Below are 7577 nucleotides of genomic sequence, written 5' to 3' on the forward strand. Positions count from 1 at the left end.
ACAGTTTTCCCCCCAAATCATGCTCTCAATAAAATTCTGAAAACTTCTCTGGGGGAACACGGGGCAGAGTTAGTCACCCCTGAAGCCGGCTCTGCGGCGACAGTAGATTCTATCATACACTCGGTTGGCCATGATGGGCGTGAGTTGGGGGTGGGGGCAGAAGCTGTTTCCACTTTGGTTGTTGAGTGGATTAAGCCTGGAAGAATGTGACTCAAGTTGGGGGCCCCCTGCCCTCTGCACAGGCCGGATGTCACGCCATTTCTGCGGCGTGAAGACACTTGGCATGGCTTAGGCTGGAACAAGTGCTCCTGAATCCCCGTGCGCTGGCTACAGGTGTTCCAGCCGGAGCAGACTTCCAGGGCTGTGGAACCTGGTGGGTCCAATCCCAAGAAGGCAGCATCTAAAAATCAAATGACTTTGCTTTTGGTCTGGCAGGAACACCCGTCACCGGGCTGCTCGACTAGTGTGGACAGCCTCTTAGCTGAGCTTTACAAGTGAAATGTGTCTGTCACACATTTGTAACTTGGTTTGTTTTTATGGGGCCAGATCCTTCGGCTCTGGATACAGGAAGAACTCTTTCCTAGAGCTTCAGAGGATGAGTATCAGGGATCTGAGGGTTAACCTTTGCGAGCAGGAGTGTTTGGTTCCTTATAGAACGTTGCCATGGGGCTTTGGAAATCTTGCATTCCTGCATTTGGGGAATGGTGTTCACTTAACCTTAACCGGTAGAGGCAGGATGAGCTCTGACCAGCCCTGGTTCCTGGAGGAGCTCATTGAGCCACAGAGAGGGTAAATTGTGAACCTGGGGTAGAAGCGGCAGGGCAGAGTCAGGGAGAGAGCCCCATGGCTGCTGGAACACCTACCACTCCCTGAATATCTTTGACACCAGCATTTGATGCCACTTGTGGCATGGATTTACTGGTTAGGGTCAGGATATCCTCGTAGACATCTGTATGGCTTTTAATTCACAATTATGAGAGGTTTAAGCTGTAACTGTGGGAACAACACTATGCATAACAAAGACCCAAACATAACCCTAAGTAATAGTTGCTTTCATAGTTCTCCCACGGCCCTGTGCTTTTTTTCTGTTATGCAGAACTTAAGATTCCTCCTTGAGTTGTAGCTGTTGTATGTGTACTATCACCCATTCTACACGGAAAGCCCCTTAGGGACAGAAACCATATTTCAACCATTTTTGCAGCAAATATGGGACATTGAGAAGGACATAGCCTTTGATATCAAATCAGCTTGTGTTTCAAGGTTGGTGGCCCTTGTATGATTTAATTAACTTCTCCAAGCCTCAGTTTACTTACGTGTAAAATGGGAATAACACCCTCATCATCAAGTTATTGGTTCCTTTTTTTGTTTAGCACCTCCCCCCCCCACCCCAGTGTCCACTCAGTGTTTTCAGGCAAGTGATAGACACTTGAAATATCTGAAACGCATTCCTTAAAAGAAGCAGCTAATATTTTCCAAAAAAGAAAGAAAGGTTCTATTTAACAATCTTACATATGAATGGGTGAAAGAGAGAACTCAGAAACCCAGTGAACTCCCTGAGGCCATAGAACACAGTAGCAGCAGGTATTGGGTTAAAATCAAGACTCTTGAACCTTAAGAAGCTCTTCAAGGTCATCTGAAGTGTTCCCTGAATGTACGATTTCGAAGTAAGCAATTACTTACTTCCTCCTGGCTCATCAGGAGAGAGAAGGGAGCAAGCAGAGGGCAGAGCTTCTGGAAGTCTTATCAGAGCTCAGGCAATTCCCCAACACACCACACACCAGCAGCAGGGACACCGTCAAAGGCATTAGGAGAAAACAGAGGCAAGTTCTACAATGCCTGGAAGGTCCAGACTCACCTAAAATAATTTTATCCCAAAGCAGTCTCCCTCTGTGTGGGCTTCCCAGGTAATGCAGTGGTGGGAAAAAAAAAAAAAAAAAAAACGCCTTCCGAAGCAGGAGACGCAAGAGACCCAAGTTTGATCCCTGAGTTGGGAAGATTCCCTGGAGAAGGAAAGGCAACTCACTCCAGTATTCTTGTCTGGAGAAATCCATGAACAGAGAAGCCTGGTGGGCTACAGTCCATGTGGTTGCAAAGAGACAGACGCGCCCCAGCAACTGAGCATTGGAAAAGAGGAAATGTCTTGATCACTGGTCCCTGGTGCAGACATTTCCCATGCCTGCTCCTATCGGTGGACCTTTCCCCCGCTCTGGCACCATGGAAAAGGAACTGTCCATACCTCCCGCCGGAGGACCCGCCTCTGGCGGAAACGTTTCCAAGGAGCCGGAAGTGCTGCGGAGAGATGGAATTGAGTAGGAGGCAAAGTACATTTGTCATTAATTAGAAGGAGACGATCTGAGGCAGGCTCCCCTGCGGGACTCGTGAGTGACGGGCTGATGGGAAGCTGCCCCTGTGGGCACCCCGAGATAGTCCAAGTATCTTTCGGAAACAAAGTAGGAACCCGAGGTGATGACGGAGATCGGGTCCCCACTCCCTGAAGGTCATGCCCTCCATGTGTCACAACATAACAGCAACCAGGCAGCAGGCCTGCCACGCTATCCACCCACCTCACCTGTAACTCTGAACTTCCCAAAGTACTTTTCAGGGACGTTTTGGAAATCCCACCTAAACACACTCCTCACCTCTCAGCAATGACAGCTGACACAGAAATGGCTTGGTTTTGTAAGTGCTCTTTCTTCGGTATTTACCTGAAACTCAAGGAAGCCTTCTAAGTGTTTCCTAAGAGATATATTTGTAAATAAGCCTGGTCCCTCTCAGGCTGAAGCATCTATGATTCCGTTGTTCTTAAGATTGTAAGTTGAAGAAAGGCAAAGCTAAGACTCTTACAGGGAGAAGGACTTGTGGACTGGGAAGGGGCCAAGGAGCTGCCAGGCTGGAGCCCAGCCTCATTCCCAGAGAAAGCGGCAGCCTCCCCCTGCTGGCTGCTGGGAGGGCAGAATGTTCCCCAGAAAATCCAGAGCAAGGGCTTCCCCCTTGGCTCAATAGTAAAGAATCTCATCTGCAACCAAGAGACTTGAGTTAAATCCCTGGGTCGGGAAGATCCCCTGGAGGAGGAAACGACAACCTGCTCCAGTATTCTCGCCTGGAAAATTCCAAGGACATAGGAGCCTGGTGGGCTGCGGTCCATGGGGTCACAAAGAGTTGGACACAACGCAGTGGCTAAATAGCAGCAGTATAATCATAAAACAAAACAGTTACACACGCTTTAGTGTGAATTAATGTAAACTGGGCACTTTTTTTTTTCTCTTTTGGAGATGAAAAAGACAAGAAGCTCTTGTATGAAAGAAGGCAAAAAATAGAGAAAATAATATTAATTGTGTTCTATATATGTCATTATGTCTACAGATAAGGAAAGTGAAGCTAACACATTCCTGACAGTTGGACCATAAAAAAGGCTGGGCGCTGAAGAATTGGTGCTTTCAAACTGTGGTGTTGGAGAAAACTCTTGAGAGTCCCTTGGACAGCAAGGAGATCAAACCAGTCCATCCTAAAGGAAATCAACCCTGAATATTCATTGGAAGGACTGATGTTGAAGCTGAAGTTCCAATACTTGGGCCACCTGACGCAAAGAACTGACTCATTGGAAAAGACCCTGATGCTGGGAAAGATTGAGGGCAGGAGGAGAAGGGGGCAACAGAGGATGAGATGGTTGGATGGCATCACCGACTCAGTGGACATGAGTTTGAGTAAACCCGGGAGCTGGTGAAGGACAGGGAGGCCTGGTGTGCTGCGATTCATGGGGTCGCAGAGTTGGACACGGCTGAGCGACTGAACAATAACAACACAGAACTGATCAAACTACAATTACAAAATAGTGTATGTCCTTTTCCTGCAAAAAGGACAGAAATGTCCAAGGTTAGTTCTGCCAGCTTCACAATTTTCCTCCTCACAGAGCTTAGACGGTGTCCTGCTTGCCCTCAAGTCATCTTTCCACTTCGCCCACAAGGTGGCAGCATTTCTCCAACGATACAGTCGTCAGCAATGAACGCAGAAGGAATTGGCAGATCTAACTGGAAGTAGAAATCAGGGGATAACTAATATGAAACATATAAAAAGGAAAAAAGCTCCAAAATTGTGATTGTGCACTATTGAAATAAAGGCTTTCAAGCCGTACGTTCAAATGTAATAGCCTCCAGCCTTTCTGCAGCTTAGAAAAATTTAATTCATAGCCAACTTTTTTAGCACTGCCTTCTTCCACCACTTGATGGGGATAAAGACCCCTTCAACATCTAATTCTCATTTTCTTTTTTGATAGTTGGTAATTCTGCACACTACTAGGTATAAAATAGATAACAAAGACCTACTATATCGCACAAGGAACTATATTCATTTTTTTGGTCATGCCATGTGGCATGTAGTATCTTAGTTCCCTGATCAGGGATGGAATCTGGTCCCTTTGTTGGGAGCTCAGAGTCTTGACCACTAGACCACCAGGGAAGTCCGTATATTCAGCATCTTGTAATAACCTTTAATGGAAAAGAATCTGAAAAATAATACATATGGGGACTTCCCTGGTGGTCCAGCGGATAAGACAGCATTCCCAATGCAGGGGATGCAAGTTCAATCTCTGAGAACTAGATCCCACATGCTGTAACTAGAGAGCTCCATGCCACGACAAAGACTGAGACAGCCAAATAAATAATTTAAAAAAAAAAAAAGAATGCATACGTATTCCTGAATCACTTTGTGAGACACTTGAAACTAACACAACATGGTAAATTAACTATACTTCAATTAAATTTTTTAAACAAAGAACTCCAAATGTCCATCAATCCGTGCTTTATCCATGGTTCCCAGTCCCATTCCATTCAAGATGCTGGGAGCAGGTTGCCCCATCTTTCAGGAGGCCCTTCACCTCTCTGGGAGCTGTCCTCAGGAGCTAGCATAGGGTTCTCAGGCACACTTCCCCTGTGCTTGGCCTATTACAGTTAGTAATTTTCCACCTTTAATCCACATCCCTCCAGAATTAACAGGCTTCCCAGGTGGCTCAGTGGTAAAGAATCTGCCTGCCAAAGCAGGAGATGCAGGAGACTCGAGTTCGATTCCTGGGTCAAGAAGATCCCCTGGAAAAGGAAATGGCAACCCACTCCAGTATTCTTACCTGGGACATCCCATGGACAGAGGAGTCCATGGGGTCAAAAAGAGTTGGACACGACTGAGCGACTAAATAGCAACAACAACCAGAACTAACTAAGCCTTCTTGGGTCCCTCCTTCAAATAGTTCCTGAACTTCCAACTCCTTCCTGACTCCCGTGACCCTGCATTACCATCATTCCTCACAGGTTTTTAGGCACCAGCCCTGTGCAATGCAGTTCCTATCCCACTGTATCTGGTGGTGCAAGAAGCCCTCAGACACCTCCTTGAAACTGAGTCCATACCTTGGGCATTCTTTGTGAGACCAGCTTTGAGCTTTCAGCAAGCCTTGCGCCATGTCTGCACTCCATGTGGGTTTACTGAATGAATGCGTCATTGTGAAAAGGCCATTTCCTTTGCTTCAGTGATGCTGATGATGAATTTCCCTAGAAGAGGCATACTGTCGGTACGTCTGCTTTGACGTGGGCCTTGCACTGGCCCTGGTAACCCAGGAAGATGGAGGCTGCATGGGTAAGTCATTGTCACATGGGAGAAGGGGAGAATTTGTTTCCGGGAGTACCATGAGCAGCGTGCTGATCGGGACACAGCCCTTGGTGGGCTTTCACAGTGGGGGTGACCTCCCTCCACACTGAACCTTCATCCCTCTAGGCTGGCATGCTTCTGGGACCAACAGTCAACTGGAATGCAATGCCGACCCTTCCGTGGATATTTTTCCCTGAGATGAGTTAAATTATGCATCAAGATGCTATCGGTGTGGGGCTTTTTACCAATAATTTCTTGGCTGAATGTTGAATGGAGAGGACTCAGGAAGACCCCTCAAGAAATGAAGGAAAAGTTAGAGGCTGGGACCTGCTGAGCCAGGAAACCTGAAGAGGTGGCTTCTTTATAGCTCTTTAAGTATTTCAAGTTTGTTGATGAATGAATGAATGAATGAATACGAGTTGTCCTCAGAGAAAGGAAGCAGTCTTCTTGATATCATGTCAATCTCGACTCTTTTTTTTCTCCCGTAACTGTAATTAAGGATGCTCTGCTTTTCTGTTTTTCTTTTTTTGTCTACCGTGTTACTGATCAGATTGTATCTTCGTGCTGAACAAGGCAATGACTTCTTGGCATTCACCTCATACACATGGGTGTTTGTAGACAGTTATCATCTTATTAGTCACTGCCTAGTTAGTTCTGCTTTCATGTTTCCACATAAATGAATCCCTCCCACTCCCTCAGTCATGTCTGTCCTTACTCTCTGATCTTCTTCCAGTATTTCCATCTCTTTTGGGCCCCAGAGCTTCTCGCTGACAACTTATTGTTTCAGGTAAAATACCTCCAGAGTTACCCAGAAGAAATATAGGGTGTGCACACTCAGAGGAGAATTAACTCTTTTAATACAGTTTCAAAGTTGGAACCAGAAACAAAAAAACTTTGTTATGGAACAGCTTAGGGCCCTAGTGGCTCAGATGGTAAAGAATCTGCCTGCAATGCAGGAGAATCAAGTTCAATCCATCCCTGGGTCAGAAAGATGCCCTGGAGAAGGGAATGGTTACCCACTCCAGTATTTTCACATGGAAAACTGGCGGGCTACAGTCCGTGAGATCACAAAGAGTTGGACACAACTGAGTGACTAACACTTTCAACACTTTATTTGTACAAAATGTCCAAACTGGTTTTAGAGTGCTTGACTCTTTGCCGGCTCTACACATAACAGAAATCTTGAAAGTGTGCCTCTACCATATATTATAATACATTTAATATCTCTGTCCTCATCATACTTAAACTTTACAACAGGAATGATAACCTTTTGTAAAAGGAGATGAAACGAGATTCAAGGAGAGCAGAGGAAACAGGATGAAAATCACAGGACGAGGTCTTAACCATTTACAGGAAGAGAGTGTCCTCAGAAAGCCCTGACAAGAAGTCACAGTGGATGCGGATGGAGGTAAGTTAGAAGGGAGGGTGGGGAGTAGACAGAGGAAGATGGAAGTTAGGTTGGGGTTTCCCCGTTGACCTCAATTTTCTTGGTGTATCAGGAGGCAAGATCGTCAGCTGAGAGTGAATAGGAGTGAGGGTGGAAGGGGTTTTGAAAGGGAAGGCTGAGCGGTGGGGGAGAGAGGGATGGATTGGGAGTTTGGGGTCAGCCGATGCAAGCTGTTATATGTAGGATGGATAAGCAGCAAAGTAGAGCACAAGGAACTGTATTCAATACCCTGTGATAAACCACAATGGAAAAGAATATGAAGAAGAATTCTTTTTAAAAAGTGACGGCTGGACCGACCACAGGCAGAAGAGAGCTCACCTGAGTCTGGAGACCCTGACCCGGAAGTGGCTTCCATCTCTAATTCCGCAGTTTCCTTCTCCAGCCGGTGACAGCTTCCATACTTGTCCACTCTAAGTGTTAAACATTCCTGATCCATCCTCACTGCTGCTCTCTTGGTACAAGGTTTCACCATTTTTCACCTTCACCCAATCGTTTC

The sequence above is a fragment of the Cervus canadensis genome, chromosome 26 (assembly GCF_019320065.1).
Source record: "Cervus canadensis isolate Bull #8, Minnesota chromosome 26, ASM1932006v1, whole genome shotgun sequence".
In the NCBI taxonomy this organism is placed as follows: Eukaryota; Metazoa; Chordata; class Mammalia; order Artiodactyla; family Cervidae; genus Cervus; species Cervus canadensis.